This window comes from Molothrus aeneus, chromosome 21, assembly GCF_037042795.1.
Source record: "Molothrus aeneus isolate 106 chromosome 21, BPBGC_Maene_1.0, whole genome shotgun sequence".
Taxonomy (NCBI): Eukaryota; Metazoa; Chordata; class Aves; order Passeriformes; family Icteridae; genus Molothrus; species Molothrus aeneus.
The window spans coordinates 2600469-2619595 of NC_089666.1; the positions used below are offsets into that span (position 1 = coordinate 2600469).

A 19127-nucleotide genomic window follows, 5' to 3' on the forward strand; every position below is an offset into this window, starting at 1 on the left:
CCCCTTGCTCTGATTTGCCAAGCTTTGTCACCACACATTTATTATGGGATGTGTTAATGGGATGAAGCTGCCAGTACCAAGGTGGAGCAGATCCTCTCTGTCCAACATCCTTTGGATCAGTCTGCCTTCAGAGCCATGGGATGGAAAACCTGGGGAGCAGCACATCCCCATCCCCACCTAAAAATAATTGCATTCCAGGAGCTACAGTCAATTCTAACTCCATTACTCAATCTTGATTAAATCTAATGTTCAGTATATTTCTTAATCAACTTGCCTCAAGTGACTACCTTAAGGTTAATCTCTCAAAGCCTTTTTCAGGGGAGAGAAGATTCTTCTACCATCTGAACACACCAAGGAGCAGGTAGAACATGAAAATGATTATCCACAAAGCTTGTTCTTTCCAAAAATATTTGGCAAAGCACTGGGGGTTTTTTTGTCTGTTTCATATAAACACCATGTAAAATGAAGTTAAAACAAAGTCTCAAAAATGCCCTTCAGCATTTAAAAAGGATCCAAACTCAGAGGAAAGAAAGCATTCTGAACAAGGCATTTCACAGCATGGTGCAGTAAAAAATAAGTACTTTAGATACTTTTAACTGCATTTATATTTGTGATTAACGACAACAGAAGGGAAAATAAATCCACTACCTAACAGAGAGGTATCTTTACACTGCTTTCCTTGATGAAGTTCTCCTAGAGCAGCCTTTGGCTTCCAAGCATTTGGTAAGTGTTAAAAACCATCTTTATGTATGGAACAGCTCAGCAGGGAAATGCTATGCCAGCTGCCAGACCCCTAAGCACGCATGGAGGCACCTCTGCACACTGCAAACCTCCCTCTGGACACCATGCAATGCAAAGGGGCTGCCAAAAACCCCTCCAGCTGCTCAGGAAGGCATTTCTGCCCCAGCTGATAACACTCCCCACAAAGCCAACCACACCCACCCTGGCCTGGCAGCTCAAAAGTCCTCCCTGACCTGCGACAGTAAAATGATCCTTGCTTGAAACAGTTAAATATGGAAGTGAACAGAATCAGGGAATCCCAGAATGGTTTGAGTGGGAAGCAACCCTAAAGCTCATTGCAACCCCTGCCATGGGCAGGGACACCTTCCACGATCCCAGGCTGCTCCAAGCCCCATCCAACCTGGCCTTGGACACTGCCAGGGATCCAGGGGCAGCCCCAGCTGCTCTGGGCATTGCAGAAGGGTTGGGAGAAAAAGAGATGTACTAGGAAAAATTCCTGGGTCACTTTTTCAAGCAAAGGCACCAACCAAACTAATTAGAACCATCCCTGGGGAAAACTGAAGATCCTCATCCCAGATGGTGGTGAGAATCATCACTCCCAGAGAATGAGAAGGAGCCTTCAGAATGAAGAAACCACATTGTTCAAGAAATGGGGGAAAAGCAGGAATCTCTTACAGGAGACATGCATTCAAAGAAAAACCTCACACACACCAAATTCCCAGTCAGGGCCAAGGAAGGGCCAGGGGAGACAGAGGCAGACCTGACATGAGGCAATGCCAGAGCCACAACTTGTGATGATAATTTCTTTTCTTGAATTTTCAAGCAGAAAAAAAAAAGCAACAGTAGTAGTCTGACACTGAACAGTAGCTAAACAAGGCTAAGACTGAGCAAACCTCCTGGTAGATGCTGTAAAAATATCCAAAGCAAGGCTGTGAGCAAGCTGCCTTGATGGAGATGACAAGGAGTGACTGGGAGGAGACAGCCAGGGAGGAGAAGGCTCTGATCTCCTGTCTGGCCAGACACACACACCAGCCTACTCCATTCTGGAGTAACTTTGGCTTTTGCTCTATTCCAAAAGGAACAGGAATGGTTCTTCAGCTGTTCTCTGCACTTTTGGCTGTGTCAGATGCTTGTGCACATCTAGTCTGGCAGAAAAAAAGAGGTTTTTTAATAAAATGCCACAGAGCAGACAACACAGCTGAAGGCACACCCATCTTCCTCCTTTCCCATTCTGAAATGCAACTGCAGATACAACAGCTATTTTCAAATACTCCTGAATTTCAATCATTGAGCTTAAAGAAATTCACATCAAACAGCCAAACCAGGCACTATCTCACACAAACTGAATCACAATCCAACGAAAACAAAAGTCCCTAAATTCAGTGTAGCTGTCCCCTGACTAGCAGCTGAAACAGCAGTTTCTGGCCTGATAGCAGCTCAGGGAGAGGGAGGCAACCTGATAACCACACTCTGGGTCTGGGCTGGGAAGCACAGAGCCACTGCCACTGAGGCAGGGGACACCCACCAGGAAACACCCCAGTCCCAACAGCCCCACCAGGAAGAGAAAATTGGGACTGTCTGGGGCCTGCTTCCTTCAGAGCAGTTACTTAACACACACACATGGAGTTCTTTCTATACCAAGTTTGCCCTGTGCACACATAACCAGGTAAGAGCATTAAAAGCACAAGAGCCAAGGCAGACAGGTGACATAACTGAAAAGGCACAAGCAGAGGAAGGCAGAGCAGGAGGAAGAGGATCCCTTTTATTGCAGAGAAAGGTTCACAAGCTTTTATCCAGCCCTTATTCAGCTTACAGCCTGGAATAGACTGTGTGGATATGACAGCCTACCCGCCCTCATGGTGAACTCACAGGGTACAGCCTCCCAGCTCTGGCTTCCCTTCAGTGCCAGCATTCCTGCAGCTGGGACACGTTGTTACACCACCAGAAAAGAAAGTTCCCACCCAGACATGAGCACTGCAGTGCTCATTCATGGCAATTTTCACCTGGAGTCTGAATTGCTGTGAAGCACTAAAAACCAGCTGACTTTTCACTTCCTGTGCATGCATTAACACAGAACTGCCCCTGTCCACTCACCTCAAACTCTGTGCCCTAAAATCACAAATAAACCACTCCAGCTTGCCAGGCTTTACCCCCCACCTGTCTCTGCTCCACAGGGACAGGCCCTGCTTGTGTCCTGGGGGTTGGGGACCCTGCAGCAGCATCCATCTATTCCTGAGCCAGGCTCTCCATCTGTATGATAAGCAGGAATATCAAACAGCTGGTATTTTACTGTCTCATTCACTCAGCTGTGTTTCCTGTGGTGTCTCCAATGCTTCACACAGTGACCTCACGGGGAAATGCAATGCTCTGCTGGTCACCCTGTTGTGGTGACAGCAGTGTTGTCACCCAGAGTGATGGTCTCCCATCAGCTGAGCAAGGAATTCTGGAAGGATGATTCTCCAGAATGCTGATGCTCATTTCCATTCCCAGTGCTGTAACTCCTCGTGGTTTTTGGCCCATAATCTTTATTTCACCAGTTTATCAACATGAAACAAAATCCTAAGTCCCTTCTTGCCACATGTGGAGCTTATGATTTCCCCTGAACTAAAATTCTGTGTCATACAAAATGAAATCCAGGGAGGGCAGAACATCTTACACAGCTGCACAAAAACCAAACTCACAGAGGGCTGTTGGTAGGATGAAAGCTCTGAGTCTCCTCAGTTCAATCCTCTGCACCTCTAATTTCCCCTCCAAGGGAACCTCAGGGGCACACTTCACACACACCTGTGCAGGGGAATCCAAGAAAGAGTAACAGCAATGGTATATTCACCCACCAGGGTCTGAAGATGAGCAGTAAATTAGTCTCTGAGCATCCCCCATTAAAAGAAATCCTGGTTTACTTCCATTGGCTCAGCCTGTTGGATCCAAGGCCAGGTCAGAAGGGGCTTGGAGCAACCTGGTCTAGTGAAAGCTGTCCCTGCCCGTGGCAGGGGGTGGAACAGGATGAGCTTCAGGGTCCCTCCCAACCCAAACCATTCTGGGATTCTATAGATCCAGGCCACAAACAGGGACAGAACACAGAGGGAAGGCTGCAGCTGCTGCAGGACTCTCTGATGTGATGCCACACAGTGGAACCAAGGCACAGGCAGCAGTCAGTGAAGATGTACCTGATGCACCATCCCACATGGGAAAGAAAAGGAAACTGCAGCACCTGTCCCTGCCTGGTTGCTGGGGCCTGTCTGCACCAGCACAGGCACCACAGCTCCTTTTCTGAGGAGCATCAACCCAGGCTGTGCTGATTTCAGACTGCAATACCTCCACAGCCACAGCAGGGCTTTCAGACTGAGCTTTCCACCTACCAACACTGCCCAGACACTTGGATTTCACCAGCACCATGGCCACAAGTGCCATCACCACCTTAAGCACAGACAGGGAAGCTCTGAGGACTGTGCTGGTGACCAGTGCTATTTTAGCAGACTTTTTTCAAATGAACCATAGTTAAGATCAACACTGTGGATGGGAAGAATAACAGAAGTATTTTTCCCTTAAATGCTGATGTTTTGGAACACTGCAGAACAGGAATGGATCAAATCAAACATTTTGGATATCCCTAGCACCTCTGACATTATCAGGGGCTGCAGTGCAATCTGGCTCCCCAAACTGGTTGGAACACACTTCATCTTCCTCCTTTTCCCCCACAATCCTGAGACATTTCAGACCCACTCACAGCCAGAGTGAATGATGCAGATCTTTTGTCTCCCACTCCTAAGCACAAACACCATCTTAAGCACAACATCATAAAAGCAAGGATGGAGCTGGACCACAAGAAAAAGCAATCCAAGCCTGAGAAGTGAATTCTCCTCCTTTGAGGGATTATTTGCAACTCTCCTCCCAGTAGTGGAAGTTCAGCAGCCTTTTCCAAGAGCTTCCAAAGCATCAGTGACCTTTAGGAGTTTTAGCTCAACTAGTGAGACCTCAAACCCCTGATGGAGACCAAGAGTTATCCCTGCTTTCAACACTTCCAAGCCTGGCTGCATTCTTCCCCTAAAAACTCCTTTCAAACAACAAGACAGAGCTGACCTGACAACAGAGACCCAGCTCTCCCCACTCTCTGTGTCTGTCCTGCTCTCTTGTTTTATTGCTGTGCTCCAGCTCCTTCCTCCATGCCCTTCCCAGGTTGATTAATACTCATCCTGAAGCATCAGATGTCTGGTAATTCAAGCTTTTACAGCACTCCCCACCATAACTCTCTGGAAGGCTCACACATTTCACCAGAAAACTTTTTGCTGACTCTTCCCACTCCTGACATTCTGGACAGGGGTCCTGGCTATAAAACTCTCATGTTCTTCAGCTGCCAGGATGGGAATTTGGTGACAGTACAATTCATTCATTTATTTCATGCTCCTAGCATCAGCCTGAGTGGATGAAGTGTGCTTTGGCTGCAGCAAGGCAGGGAGGGGGCTGTGCCAAGGGCCAATTGTTTCAGTGACTGCTGGTGATGCCAGGTGCCACTGCCATGAGATGGGGTATCTGGGGCAAAATGGGAAATCATTTCAAGTTCAACGTGGTGCACGACCTCACAACCAAATAACAAAATATAGAGGAGTTTATCTGGGCAGATGAACTTTTTCAAAATTGAAAAAGTCTTTTGGAAAGGTAATCAATGGAATTAAGGCAAATAGCTTAAACTCATTGAAACTTAGGCTTTGTGATATTTGCATATCAGCAAAAATTAGGTCTTTTTTTCTTTTTGAAGAGACAGACACAAAGGCACTTTGAAATCGACTTTAAAACACAACACTGAAGGAAACCATAAAACTCAAGCTGGACAGGTTGACAGCTGAATTATTTGCATTCACAACTCTAAAATACAAAACACAGAGCCCAGAAACACTGAATATTTGGAGAAAGACTGTCCAGTGACAGGTATTTATAACTGTGTGAGCACTACTGAGAAAGCAAATTGAAGCTGGTTTCACATTCTACAGAGCAAGTAGAACTCAAGATGCCTCACCAGCTCAAGAAATACTACATCCAAAAGCACCTTCCAAATGAGCCTTGCCACACTAAAGCTGCTGAAATCCCCTTCCCAGCACACTCCAGGGTTCAAGGTGCACCATGAATTTCACATTAAAAGTCACAATAAGCAGGCTTTAAATGTTTCTTTGGTTTCAGTTCTTGAATTCCCCCCAAACAACTGGTATAGGTTGCTCACCCTCAACTTCAACATCCCTGCTGAGTTCCCTTTCCAACATAAAACATTGAGTCAGCCCAATGATTCAGCTGCACATTGCAAAAGCCAGTGTCCAGTATGGAGCCTGTACATCACCCCAAACAGGAATTCAAGACTCCCAGGAAGTCTTCAGGCCAGATTTCAGTCTGAATTTCACATCAGACCTGACAGTTGTGTGGAAGATCTCATGGCAGCTCCAGGACAGAAGGGCTGGGTCTCACCACTCAGTAGAAATGCACTGGGTGTTTTTTAAAAGGTCCTTTCCTCAGGATGCTTAGGAGCCTTCCCAAGAACAGAGTTGACTAAAAAAAAACAAAGCTGAAAGTAGCATCACTAAAAAAGTCTTTCCCTTTGATGCACATAGAAAGAGCCTCCTGCTTGGTCTGAAAGACCAAAGACTTCTCTCATTTTTGCCTTTTGGCAAGAGAACAAAATAAGCCCAGGAAAAGCCAGTTTCAAGGCACAGTAACTTCTATGACTTATTAATAACACATAAAAGAGGGAAATCAGTTTTCAGACCACCATTAGCAAAGCCATAGCACCAGCTCAAATGGATTTTCACCCATCACCAGTGCCACAGACACTGCAATCAGACTCCTCTGACTGCTCTAACTCAGTAACTCACAGTCACCCTCACGTGTAAATCAAAGCAAACACACAGTCATCATCTGACAACCCCAAACAGAGCAGCCCTGCAACATTCATTAGTTTCCACCTTCCAAAAGCTTTCCAAACTTAGGAAAATCCGTGTTATTTAAGACCTTTAACTGCATTAATTCCTCCTTGCTTAGTGTTTTCACAGCAACAAGAGCAAACTCCAAGGCTGGCAGGGAAATTTCTGTTCCCACCACATTCAGTCCCCTCCCCTGCTAGAAGCAGGGATGGTCTTTGTGCTTCCAACTTTTCCAGCTATTCCTGTGCAGATACTCTTACTCCAGAGCATGGGAGCCTCATTCCTGCTGAGCTCAAGCACTTGGAAAGGAGCAGCTGCTTGTGCACCTCGACAAGTCCAAACCCATTCAACACTCCAAGAGACTCAGAGAGCGCTACCAGGATCGGTCGAGGACAGGATAAGTTTTATTTCCAACTCACACATTCTGGAAGCCATTTGGTTTTTTTTTTTCAAGTCTATCTAAAGCTCTAGAAAGATTTCAACTCTCATGTAGATAAAGGAAACACCAAGTTGTTACAACCAACAACTAAACCATCTTATTTTTGGTGGCAGAATTGATTTAAACCTGATACAATCTCGGTGTGGGGAAACTTGTCCTTTTCTCTCCACCTCAACTACACAGCAAACAAAGGTAAAAACAACTCCTCAGGTACAATCCAAATACAGAGCGTGTAATTTTCCTTTCAGGAAAGAAAAAAAAATAATCATGCTGTCCCATTAACCTAGTTACATGCCCAGCAGCAATTTGACTCAAGTCCCATCAGCAACAGCGTGCCATCACCTATTCCAAAAAGAGGGAGTGCGCCCTGGGACACCTTCCAAAGGTAACGAATAAACCAGAGGAATAACGTGCACCAGAAAATTGCACTAGCCTAAAAGCTGATTTTGCTCTCCTCCCTTTGATCCTTTTCTTTTTTAAGAACACATTCTACTTTCTTCTTCCAGCTGTTCCACATCATCAGCTCCTGTTTGGGAGACAAAACTGAGTCCAGGGTTTGGGAAGGAAAGTTGTACAGAGAGTGCTTGAAATTGCAGCAAGTGTAAAACACAGCACCCTGAGAGTCTCATCAACTGTATTCCCTTAAAAAACAAGAAGAAAAATTAGTTTCCCCTGGTTCCTCCAGACCACAGGGCACACGACTCCTCCCCCACATGTTCATGCCTTGGAACAAACACCAGTTTTCTCTTCCCCATTCATTCCAGAAAAGCTTTTGCAATTGCCAGCAACCACATTCAAGTCACAGATAAAGTTTCCTACCAAAGCAATGCCTGTAAAACACTGATACCCCATCTGTAATTCCCCAGAGTAAAAATTCCAGCAACTCTAATCATATTAGTGGACTTACACACAACTAAAGTTGACAGTTGACTAGCCCTGAAATTGCTGGATTAGGGGAAAAAGAAAATATAGGTTACCCCTGCCTTCTAAAGGGAGATCTTCACTGCTAACTCCTACTACTAAACAAAAGTGGAACAAATGCACCAGTTCAACACATCCCAATGTTTGCTAACAGAAAAGCCTTTCAGCCTGAAAATGATGGATAAAATCCATCACAGATAAAATAATAAAAACCAGATAAAAATCCTACTAGGTCCCAACATCTAAAAGGAAAGTTATTTGTTCTGAGTCTCCTGTTACTGTCTCAACAACTTCTTACACAAACTCTGCTCCCAAATCAGAGCTGCTCATTAAATACACATATATTTAAAAGGATAAAGTAACCCTCTCCCAGAGACTTCTGCCAGAGAACATACACAATCATGTCCTTGAATGTGAGAATAAGCCACTTGAAATCACATTTTTAGAATGATTTTCTCCAAGAGATTTCACCACAAAAATCTTACAAAGCTGGTAAAGTGACATATCTGTGCTTCAACATGATTAGCTTTTGTCATTAAATAAATTAAAGCTATTGCTGCTTGAAAGAACACTAAGATGTGCCAAGGCTGGGGAACATCAACAGGGGAGATGGCAGAGAGGGCTTAAGGCACTTTGTTTTTTGGCAACACGCTCCCCAATCCGTGCTCGTTCCTGCCCTGCAGAGGAGCCACCACCACAGAGCAGCAGGGAAAGTCTCTTCTCCAAGCTCTTCTGATGTTTGATCTCCACAGCTTCAACATTTCTAAACAGAAACACTTCCCAGGCAACACCTCTGCCCCCTTCCCTTCATCCGAGTTCTCAGAACATTCCTCCTCAACTCAGACACAGAGAGCAAGGGACACCTCTGATCTCAGCCTGGTCCCTCCTTCCCCCTCTCACCTCTCCCTCCCTGTGGGGACTGTAATGCTCCCAACACTTTCCTCCCCTCCTCTGGCATCTGGCAGAGGTTTCCAGCTGTGCTCTGGCTGGTGTCAAAGCTGCACAGGGAGTGCTTCACACCAGAGCCACCACCACGCTCTTCAAGTTGACTTTTGTGCCCAAATCCCTTGTCCTCAACTCCAAACTCACCAACAGACAAACTCCAGAGAGCACAGAGCTGCTCCCTCGGGTTCTCTGGGAAAACACCACTCAAAATGGAAGTAAAGGAGGGAGGATGGCATTGGCTGCAAACTTCCAGAGGGGATCACAGCAACCCAGAGACCCCGCTGCAGATTCTCTCCTGGGCAAAATTATTGGGCACTTTCTCCTCCAACTCAGCTCTTGGCTCATGGAGAGACAACAGAGAACCCCATGCACCCAGTCCTCCTCAAGAATCTTGATTTAACCAGATCTCCAAGGCAGGCCTGGCATCCCAACACTGGGCAAGCACTGCCAGGAACTCACCCCCACACAGCCTCAGACATTCCTCAATGCCATACTGTATTTCTTGCTGTCCTCCTGGGCTTTGGGGAAGCTGCTTGCATCCAGAAGATGCCACCCAAGACAGCAGGAACCAGCACAGCACCTCCTGAAAGGGACTACAGCACAGTTAGCTGAACAATGCAGGAAAAACTAAAACTAAATTACTGAGGCAATGTTAACAAAACACACATTTCCTTGCACAGCAAGGATGGAATTCACAGAGGTCAGTCCCCCAAACACCAATCCTTCCTCTCTGCTTCTCAGAAAAGGAATTAACAAGGAGGAAGAAGAGAAAAAAAAAAAAAAAATTAGTAACAGTGTGTTGACACCCACCCTGAGCCTGCCACAACCTGCAATAGCCTGAGGAACACCCAATTTTTCAGAGATGCCCAATCCAATACGGAAGCAGCCACAGGGACAGATTAAAGTCAAGTTTACTGGTGCCTGCACATCACCAACCAGGAACTCCCTTCAAACGTGAGGAAGTTGGGAAAAGAAAACAAAACCCTACTGACACCAGCCCTGAGCTGCAGACAGCTCTGATTTGGCTCTGACTGAGCAGTGTCACATTAACCAGCAGCTGGAGATGTCACCCCAGGTGCCATCCATCAACCCGGCTGTCCCTTACAAGCCAATGTTTGCCCATGTCTAGGCTGGGAAGAAACTGGTGACCTGATTATATTGATCCACAAAATTTATTCACAGCACAGGGACTTTTGAAAGAACAGCTTAATGTAAGACACACAAAAAAATACTTCATTCCTAAGTGGGAGAGTAAAGAATTCCCACTCCAGCTGTGGAGTGTGACATGTGTCAGAAGTACCATTGAGGTAAAACCACAAAGGCCCACAGTGCCCTTGCAGCACCTTTGTTACTGCACCTTTTTATGGAAGAAGTCTCACTCCAGACTTCAGTGGAACTTCTCCTGCAGAGGCAGTCTGGCAGTCAAAGCCAAGGAGGGCAGATTGGGATTTACTTTTTATAATATCCCTTCTGTGTGTCACTTCACCCAAATAAGGGTCAGACTCCAAGTGAAGGATTTATCCATACTGACAACCTCTGAGCACAATTTCTGCCTGAAATCAGGTTTGGCTGAGTACTCACCACCACCAGAGCCACAGAATTATCCCAACTTATTTTTACACAGGAAATGTAACTTCTTAAAGCCATTGTGTTAAGGAAATTCCTCACAAGTCTGTCTTGTCTTACAGCAGCTCCAATAACTTCCTATTTAGCAGGAAACAGAATGAATCTCACATCCAGACATTTCTGCTCTTCATGTCCATCACTTTCCAGCTTCTCTTTCTCTCAAAAAATATTATTTTCTAAAAAAATTCTTCCTTCCCCCCGTATTTTAATTTTCCCTCCCTCATGCCTTGTTACCTGCAAATGCTGAACACTTCTCTCTCACACAATTTTTATTTTTTTCCAATTACACAGATATTGTTTAATTTCAAGATACATTAAGTCTGAAACCACAGGTATTTCCAAAGTTACAAAGTTCACCAGTAAGAAACTGCTTTGGTTTAAAAAGCCCAAGTCAGAGAAACCTGCAACTCTTTTATCTGCTCTGAGGTAACAGTGGCTCAACAGTTGTATCAAAACACAGAGAAAAAAAAGAAACCAAAGAGGGCTAAAAATAAGGCTGAACTCAGATGACCCCCTGCACTCCAGTAAATCAGGGATGAACTCTCCTCCCGAGCCTCGCTCAGAGCAGCACTGAGAGGTAACAGCTTTTGTTTATAATCAAACACAGGTTTTGGTGGAGGATAAAACCAGCCAGGGCACCTGAATAAGCTTCACCAGGACACCCGAATAAGCATCAAAATTAAAGTGTTTGAATATATTGCAAGCACAGATCAGTAGTTCAGGAGTTAAGGAGATATATCGGTCAAACACAATGTTTTCAAAACAGGCATGTCTAGAAATAAAAATGAAACTGTGTCATTTTAACCTCTCTACTTTCATACCACCAACTTGTCGTTTCCATCTAACGCTTCTCCCTCCCTCTGTCCCTGCTGCTCACGGTGTCCAGTTGGGTCCCCAGGACAGGACACACTGCCACAGCAGCCCCAGCTCCCCCAGGAGCTTCTCCAGCCTTTCCAAGCCCTTTTGTTTTTAGGCTGTGCTCAGAATAAACCCAAACTTCATCCCTCATGTGCTCCATGCAACACTCACCAAAAGCAAGAGCCACAGCAGCACAGCCCCGCGTTGGAGCCAGCAGGCTCCCCCCAGCAACACCCGGGAATAAAATGCTTCGGACAGCCCAGGGAAACCGCAGCCTTCAGCTGTCAGGGCATCCAAGTGCCACCTTCCCGGGAAAAAAGCCCCTTCCCAGCAAAACCAGCCCGTGCACGGCATTCCCACTCCAACTCTTGGAACATCCCTCAAAACCGAAGCAAATTCTCCCCGAGCAACAGTTTTACTTACCACCACCCCGCTGACTCTACTGACAGCACCTTCCCACTTTTTTTTAATTCCTAAAGCACCGGTTGGAATTACGGAATGCCACAAATCAGGCAAAAATCAGCCAGCAAAGAGAACGTCCAGGGGTTTTCACTTGACCCAAACAAATCCGTAACGTCAACAGTCTCATGATTTAAGCAACGAATTTGTTGTCATGGCAGGGGTGATTCTTGCCGGAAGTTCAAGAAAACAATGGACCTAAACTGATTATAAAAGGGCTGGGTTTTCCCACTTCCAAAATGAAAGTGAGAGGAGGAAAATGCTCATACACAGGGAACACAGTTCTGAGAGCACAGAAAACCACCCTGCGCTTCCACCTTAAAATCCAACACACCGCCAAACATTAATAGCAAAACACACTCCCGACCGTCCCTGCACCATTCCCCGATAACACAGCACGGAGATATTTCACAAAGTGTGTTTTTCACGTCACACTCCCCCCCAAAACTCCAGAGAGGCCGGGGGAGAGAACAGCCAGTTTGCCACGGGATGCTGTCGGACGCTGCAAACAAAACCTCAGGCCGGCAGGCACTTTCCTGCTGATCCCTGCAGTATTTCCCTCCTGACTCGGGGCCTACTCGCAGCACAGAACCCAAGACCTTTAAAAAACACTCGCAGCCCCCGCCGGCCTCTCTTTGTAGCAGCGGCCGCTTTGGTGGGGGGATTTTGGGGAGTGGGAGCCTCCTCCTCCTCCTCCTCCCCATCACGTGTGGCCTGGCAGGGAAAGCTGCTCAGTGAAACGTTCCACCTGAGATTTATTCCCACCAGCCAAGTAGGAAAAATGAAATAAAATAAAATAAATCACATGAAAATCGTCCCCAGCTGTAAATAATAATAAAAAAAAAAACCCTGGGTTTAAATTCGCCTGGAAAACCAACAAAACCAAAGCACTTACCTGGGCAGGACCAGAAGCAAAACTGAAGAACCATTTATAATTAAAAGTTTACCCTTGGGGTCACCGCTGGTTTGGGGGAGGGGGAAAAGGGACCCCCTGGAAAGGGCTGACCCTCCAAACCAGCCCACTGGGGAGGTACACGGCCCCCCTTCCGCGGCGCCATCCCAGCAGGTGCAGCCCCCCTTCGCAGGGGGCCCCACACACAAACAGCCACACAAAAAAGAGCCGGGAACCCCTCAACAACCCCCACCTCACACACCCCCCCGGCTCTGGGGGGCCCCGCGACCCCCAACCCTCCCCCGGGCTGGGGGGCCCCGCGACCCCTCACCCCCCACCGCCCCCAGGCCTGGGGGCTCCCCGCAGCCCTCACCCCCCCGGCTCCGCTCGCTGTGGGGAGGGGGTGTCACCCCCGAGCCCCCGGGGCAAAGGATACTGTTGGGGCGGCTGTGGCGGCAAGGCCCTGATGTTGGGGTGAGGCGCCGGCGCCGGGTGAGGGGGAGCCGGGGGGGGAGGCGGCCCCGCCGCCGCCCCGCTCCCGGGGCCGGTCCCCGCCGCCGCCGCCGCGCCGGGTTTCAAAGCCGCCTTCTGCGGTAAACTCATGGCCAAGCGCAGCCACCACCCCGCGGCGGGGAGCGGGGCCGGGGGGAGCCGCGGAGCGGGCCGGGGGAGAGCCGGGGCAGCGCGGCGGGCCGGCACCGGCGCCGGTCTCCGTGACAACGCGCCTCCCGGAGGGCTCGGGAGAGGGGCCGGCGGGGAGGGAGGGAGGGAGGGGAGGGAGGGAGGGAAGGGGGGGCGGCTCAGGCCGCGCTGCTCATGAGCCGGCGGCGGCGGGGGGTCGCGGTCGCCCTCGCCGGGGGCAGCGGAGCCGTTCGCGGCGGCGGCTCGGGGGCGATGCCGGCGGATTTTCCTCACTGGAGTAGCGGAGCATCAAACATGGCGCTGCGGCCGCCTCCAGCTGTCCGGCCGGGCGGGCGCTCGGGCGCCTTCGGGCCGCTCCGGAGCCGCTCGGCCCAGAGCCGATCGGCGACCTTCGGCTCTTTCCGGAGTCGCTCGGCCCACCTCTGATCGGCACTCTTCGGCTCTTTCCGGAATCGCTCGTCAGCTACCGCCGCTCGGCAAACCTCGGGTTCTTCCGGAGAGGCTTTCGCGCGCGCAAGCGCCTTGCCCTGCACCCCCTCCCTCCCCTCTCGGCCCAGCACCTCCCGTGACCCCCGCGCTCGGTAAACTTCGGCTATTTCCGGAAGACGAGGGCGTGAGACAGGTCGGGAAGCTTCGGAGAGGCTCGGAAGAGGGAATCCCGCCCCGCTCGTAGCTCTTCGGAGCTTCTCGGCGATTTTCGGAATCCCTCGGGATCGGCGCGGGCACAGCTTCGGGCACACTCGGCTCGGCTCGAAGAGACTTCGGCAGTGCTTGAGGGTGAGGGGTTGGCCCGAAGCTGTCAGGGGCCCTCTGGGCTCCTTCAGCAGCCACCCCATTGAGGGCTTCCCCTGCCCCAAAACTCACCCCCAGCCCTTATTCCTGGCGTTTGGAGGGGCTGGAAGAGGCAGCACCGCAGCCCCCCCGAGGCGTCGTGAGGACCAGCAGCCCTGAATGCAACATGGAAGCCTGGGACCCCCGGGACCCCCTTGGCTCTGAGGGCTCCCACAGTATCCACCCTACCGCGGGCCCGAGGAAGGGACTTACCTAAAAAACCTCACCCCCAACTCCCTTACCAGCCCTACAGCTCCCAGGCCCAATTCCCAGCTCCTGGGGCAGCTGACAGGGGCCAGACAGCAGCCCCCTCATGAGGGCAGAGAGTTCCGAGGGTGACAGGGTGGCTGTGAGGGACCCGGGGACCCCCAAGGCAGCCCACCTGTGGCAATGGGGTCCCTCCAGACCTGCCCTTGTGGGGAGACGTGTCCACCTGACCCCACGGTCACACCAAGCCATTGCCCTCCCAGGGTAGCCACACCACCACCACCACATTCACCATTTCACACCTAACCTGCAGAACCCTCCTCACGGCCACCACCTGAGCTTGGCAGCGGCCAAGGTGGTTTGTACCATCTCAGGGAGATAAAAAGCACCTCAGAACAGATTCCAGCAGCTGCCAGATTGTCCTGACTTGTCCTGCCTTGCCACTGGCTGCCGAGGGCTCATTCCAACCCGCTGGCACCTTCCAACGTTCCTGCCGCGCCGCACGTCCCAGGGAGATGCTCCCAGCGCCTTCGCTGTGCCCACAGGTATTGCTGCCCCAGCCACCAGCCTGGGGTGCTGCTCTAGGAAACCTTCCCAGAGCTTATTTGTGTCCCGTCTGCTGCAAATTCTGAGCAGCTGCAAGTTTAGGAGGAAGATAATGCTTTAATTCAATCACAAATAAACCCTTAAATGTGAAAAGCTTCTTTTACTGAAGTGAACAGCTCTCATGGTGGTGTATTCAGGGACCTGGAGAGTAGCTGGTACAACCACAAGCTGAGAGAAGAGGTTCTTGTGCACTAAAGAAAACCTGCCTGAGAAGTCACATCCATCCCTGTCTATGCAATGGTCTTGTTTATACGCAGAGAGGTAATTTTGAATATTAAATATAAATCTGACGGTGGAGAATCTGGACTGGGTGTTGTTCACTGGAGCAGAACTCAGCACAGTGGGCAAAAGATAGGAGAAGGGTCTTGAGTATGTTTTCCCTTTGGAGTCAGACTCTGGGTTATCTAACAATGGGGTTGTGCAGGGCAGGTTTAGGACACCCAAGGATTGCAGTGAGTCCAGAAGCTCTCCCTCCTCTGAGGTGTGTTCTCAGAAGGAAAGCTGGGAGCTGCCACACAGGTCTCCATTAAAAGCAGCCCTGCAACTAGAATGCTTTATCACTTACTCACATGCTACCCGGAGGGTACAGCCACCTCCTGCAGTGCCAGCAGGCATTAGTGCAGCAGGGGAAGGTGATCATGTGCTGCTCTGTGTCCCTTTCTGTGCTCTTTGTTCAGCATGGGGTAAGGGAAATACCTGGGAGGAGGTGAGCTCATACATACCTCACACTGCCTGTGAGAAATGGGGGGAAATAGGAAACACTGAGATTTCTTTTTGAGGGGAAAGAGCCCAACCAAGCCCTGCCAGCCTGTAAAGAAGTCCTGACTGGGGAATATTTCTATCTGAACCCAGGAACAAATATTTAGAGGGGGCTGTGGCTGTTTTTTCTGAGTCAGTTTTCCTCAGCAGCCTTCAGCCTGCCACATTAACTAATTCCCCACCAAGAAAACTGAAGAGAGAAATAAGGAGGACCAAAAAGAAAGGCCAAACCCTCCTCCACTCCCCAAAACTGGGAATCAAAGGAGGAACTTCTCTCATGGTATGGGATTTGCCCAGGTACTAATGGATCTCCCATCATCCCAGAGAGCTGCTGTGTTCCCAGCACACCTCTCCTGCTGGGGAGACAATTCTCCTTCCATAGCTGGTAAAGACTTGCTGTTATTACTTGGAGGGTGCAAGCAGAGCTGTGTGCTCTGGGGGGTTGGTGCCATTCCATGACCACCTCCTGGCACAGCCCCTCTCTAGCTACCACCATGTGCATGGAAGGAAATTCATCTCAAAAGCAAATTGACACCCATGGCTGCCTGTGTTCTACAGAAATAGCTGCCTGTAAACACAGCTGCAGAAGAGCTTCCCAACTCCAGGATCTTTGCATATAACACTTTTTGCCTGTTTAGAAAGGAAAAAAATGGCATTTTCACCATATTGTCTGCTGAAGCTCCCAAAATGTGCTGGCCAGGCAAAGAATCCAGGCTCCCAGCTCTGCCTTAAAGCCCTCCTAGAGTCAAAGTCTCTCCCCAGCCATGTTTTTCCCTTCTTTTTATTTTTTCCTGAGAAGAAAAAGCAGATATGTCTCCCTTCTACCTTACGTAGGATGATTTGGCCAACAAATCCTGCAGATTTTGGAGCCTGAGTGAGTTCCAGCTGGATTCACACCCTTCTTGCCGCCTCTCCATTTTGTTTTTCCTCCTCTTTTTCCTGCTAGCTCTGTTAGCACCTGGGAACCGATGTGTCACCGTGGGCAGCTGGAGCCTACAGTGCTGATCTCCTGTTTCAGAGCATCACCAGCCCTTTTTCCAGTCCCACCAGTCTCTCCTGTACCTGCCACAGCAGAGACACAACCCCACAGCACAGAGTGTAGGAGGACTGCTGTAGCTGTTGGTGAACTTAAGGAAATACAGGAGTGGGGTATCCCCTGAAGGGATGCTCGTGAAGAGAAGAGCCTGAAGTGGGAAAAGCACAAAGCCAAGGTCCTGGGAGTGAGTGAGGAGATGCAGCCTTCTTGACTCAGTGATCAGAATGAGCAGGTCCCAGCTGCAAGGTGGGATTTAGAAACCTGCTCCCCACCTCCCACTCCCCCTCCTCCTGCCTTCAGGAAGGTATGGCTTGTTCAGGGAAGCTTTTGGCCCTAAAATCTGGTCATTCCACTAGGTGACCTCAGTACTGTTGTGATGTGTCAGGGGTCAGATCCTACCTGGAGGGAACAAAGGAGGAAGGAGAGGGGCAGTTCAGATGGTTGGGTTCAGCCTCTCACCAGCTGTCTTGGCCCCACAAAACCTATGAACAGCCCCCATTTCCAGCTCTGTTTGTAGGCTCCAGCACGCTCCAGGTGCCTGCTTTCACCCAGCACAGCACAGCAGCACCTCCCTCTTTTGGCTTCTCCTGCTTTTCCTGCACTGTTCCTCTTCCAACACCCTCCAGACAAAAAAAAAAAAAAAAATCCACCCAACATTAAAAAAAAAGAAAAACAAAAAGGTCCTGCTTGGAGCTTTCCCCATTCTTCCCCCTGCCTGGGCTCAGCCCTCGGCAAACAACTCAGGTCTCAGCCCTCCAGGGCACAGCTGAGCGCACAATAAAGCGAATACCACCCAGGACCAGGCAAGCCCACACCAGGAGCTGGCACAGAGCGGGATGATTCACCTCCTGCCCGCTCTCCCTGTGCCCACAGCCTCCCAGGGAGGAAAACTCCCCCACCTGCACCCAGCACAGGCAGCCTTGACCACGGTGTCCCCTACCACAACACAGCTCATGGTCACCCTCGAAGTCCTTCCTGCCCTGGGGCTGTCCCTAAGCCATCACCTGCCTGGTCTCTCCCTGCAACTAAGTCCCAGAAGCCAAAGTGTTTCCTGTTTGGATGGTTAAACCACTTCTAACAGCATCTCCATGTGACGCCTGTGCTCCTTTCCTTGCTCCTGTGCAGCTGGGAAAACACCCTCTCACCCCAGCCCCACTCTATTCCTCTTTGCCTTACACCCACGCTGTTCTTCTCTTTCCCTAGGAATGCAGGTATTCCACCACAATTCAAACACGTGGGGCCACATCCAGACCAAACCAGGACTCTGGTAGCATCACTGGTTCCTGCCAGCCAAGCACTGGAGTGTGCAGGCAGCGATTTTCTCGGCTCCACCGCCCTCTGCGGGTTTGCGCCATTTCCAGGCGGATCTCAGGGAAAACAACGGCCACGGCCGCTCTCAGCGCTGCAGGAAACCGAGGGCCTCACACGAGTCATGCAAGCAGAAAGCGAGTGCTATTACTACATTTTGATTCCATCTGGGTGAGAAAACACAGTAAAAACAGTCAGAGAAGTACTTTAATGTCTTATTTATGCAACACCAATGTCCCCAGCTCACTGCTGGCTCAGTCCTGCCTGTGCCAGCAGCAGAAACACTCTGTATTCCCAAACGTTTGCTACCAGTGGGCTGCAGCCTCCTAGTTTTGCCCCAAATCCAGCCCCCAATAACAATTCCTAGGTTAAATAGCAAAGGAATACCCAGCACTTGGTGTGGTTAATGACCATCAACCCTGCCAGGCGCTGGGGTGAGGCTTGCAGGGAGCCTGCAGTCCAGGTCCTGCCTTGCATTTTTTGGGCAAGCCTGATGAAGCCATGGAGCATCTGCTCAGAGTAAATGCTGGCCTGTTATGGACCTGGCAGCATCTCACCAGCATCACCAAGCCATAAATAAGGGAGTTTGGAGGGAAACCTGAACAGGGCCTGTGCCGCTGGATCCAACCACAGCCCAGCCAGCCAAAAACTCACCCGGGAGGAAGGAAAAGCATCTGGGAAAGACCTCCCTGCCAGGGAGCTGTGTGGGGCCATGCCATAGAGATGGAAAGCAAAGAGCCACCCGCAGTGAGAGTGAGGTTTTTGGGCAAAAACCCCTGGATTTAGCCTCCAAGAGAGGCAGCAGTCACCAAGCACAGGCTGGGAAAAGCCTTGTTGGGTCAGTTTTGTCAGCACAGGACACTCTCAATGGTGTAGACAGGGAGAAGAGCACAAATAAATGGATGCAGACCCTCCTGCTATAAGAAAATTAAAGTCATGATCAGCTCCAAA

General features: G+C 49.8%; 1 protein-coding gene across 5 annotated transcripts in view; it reads right to left on the reverse strand.

Annotated features, from left to right (window-relative positions):
• The window catches only part of EIF4G3 (eukaryotic translation initiation factor 4 gamma 3), a 147377-nt gene extending 134041 nt beyond the window's left edge, over positions 1-13336 (reverse strand). For all 5 annotated transcript variants that reach the window (XM_066563785.1, XM_066563783.1, XM_066563784.1 and 2 more), the window contains exon 1: positions 13224-13336. The gene's annotated coding sequence lies outside the window, so the exon portion shown is untranslated. The remainder of the gene's footprint in view (positions 1-13223) is intronic.
• Between the last annotated feature and the right edge of the window lie 5791 nt (positions 13337-19127).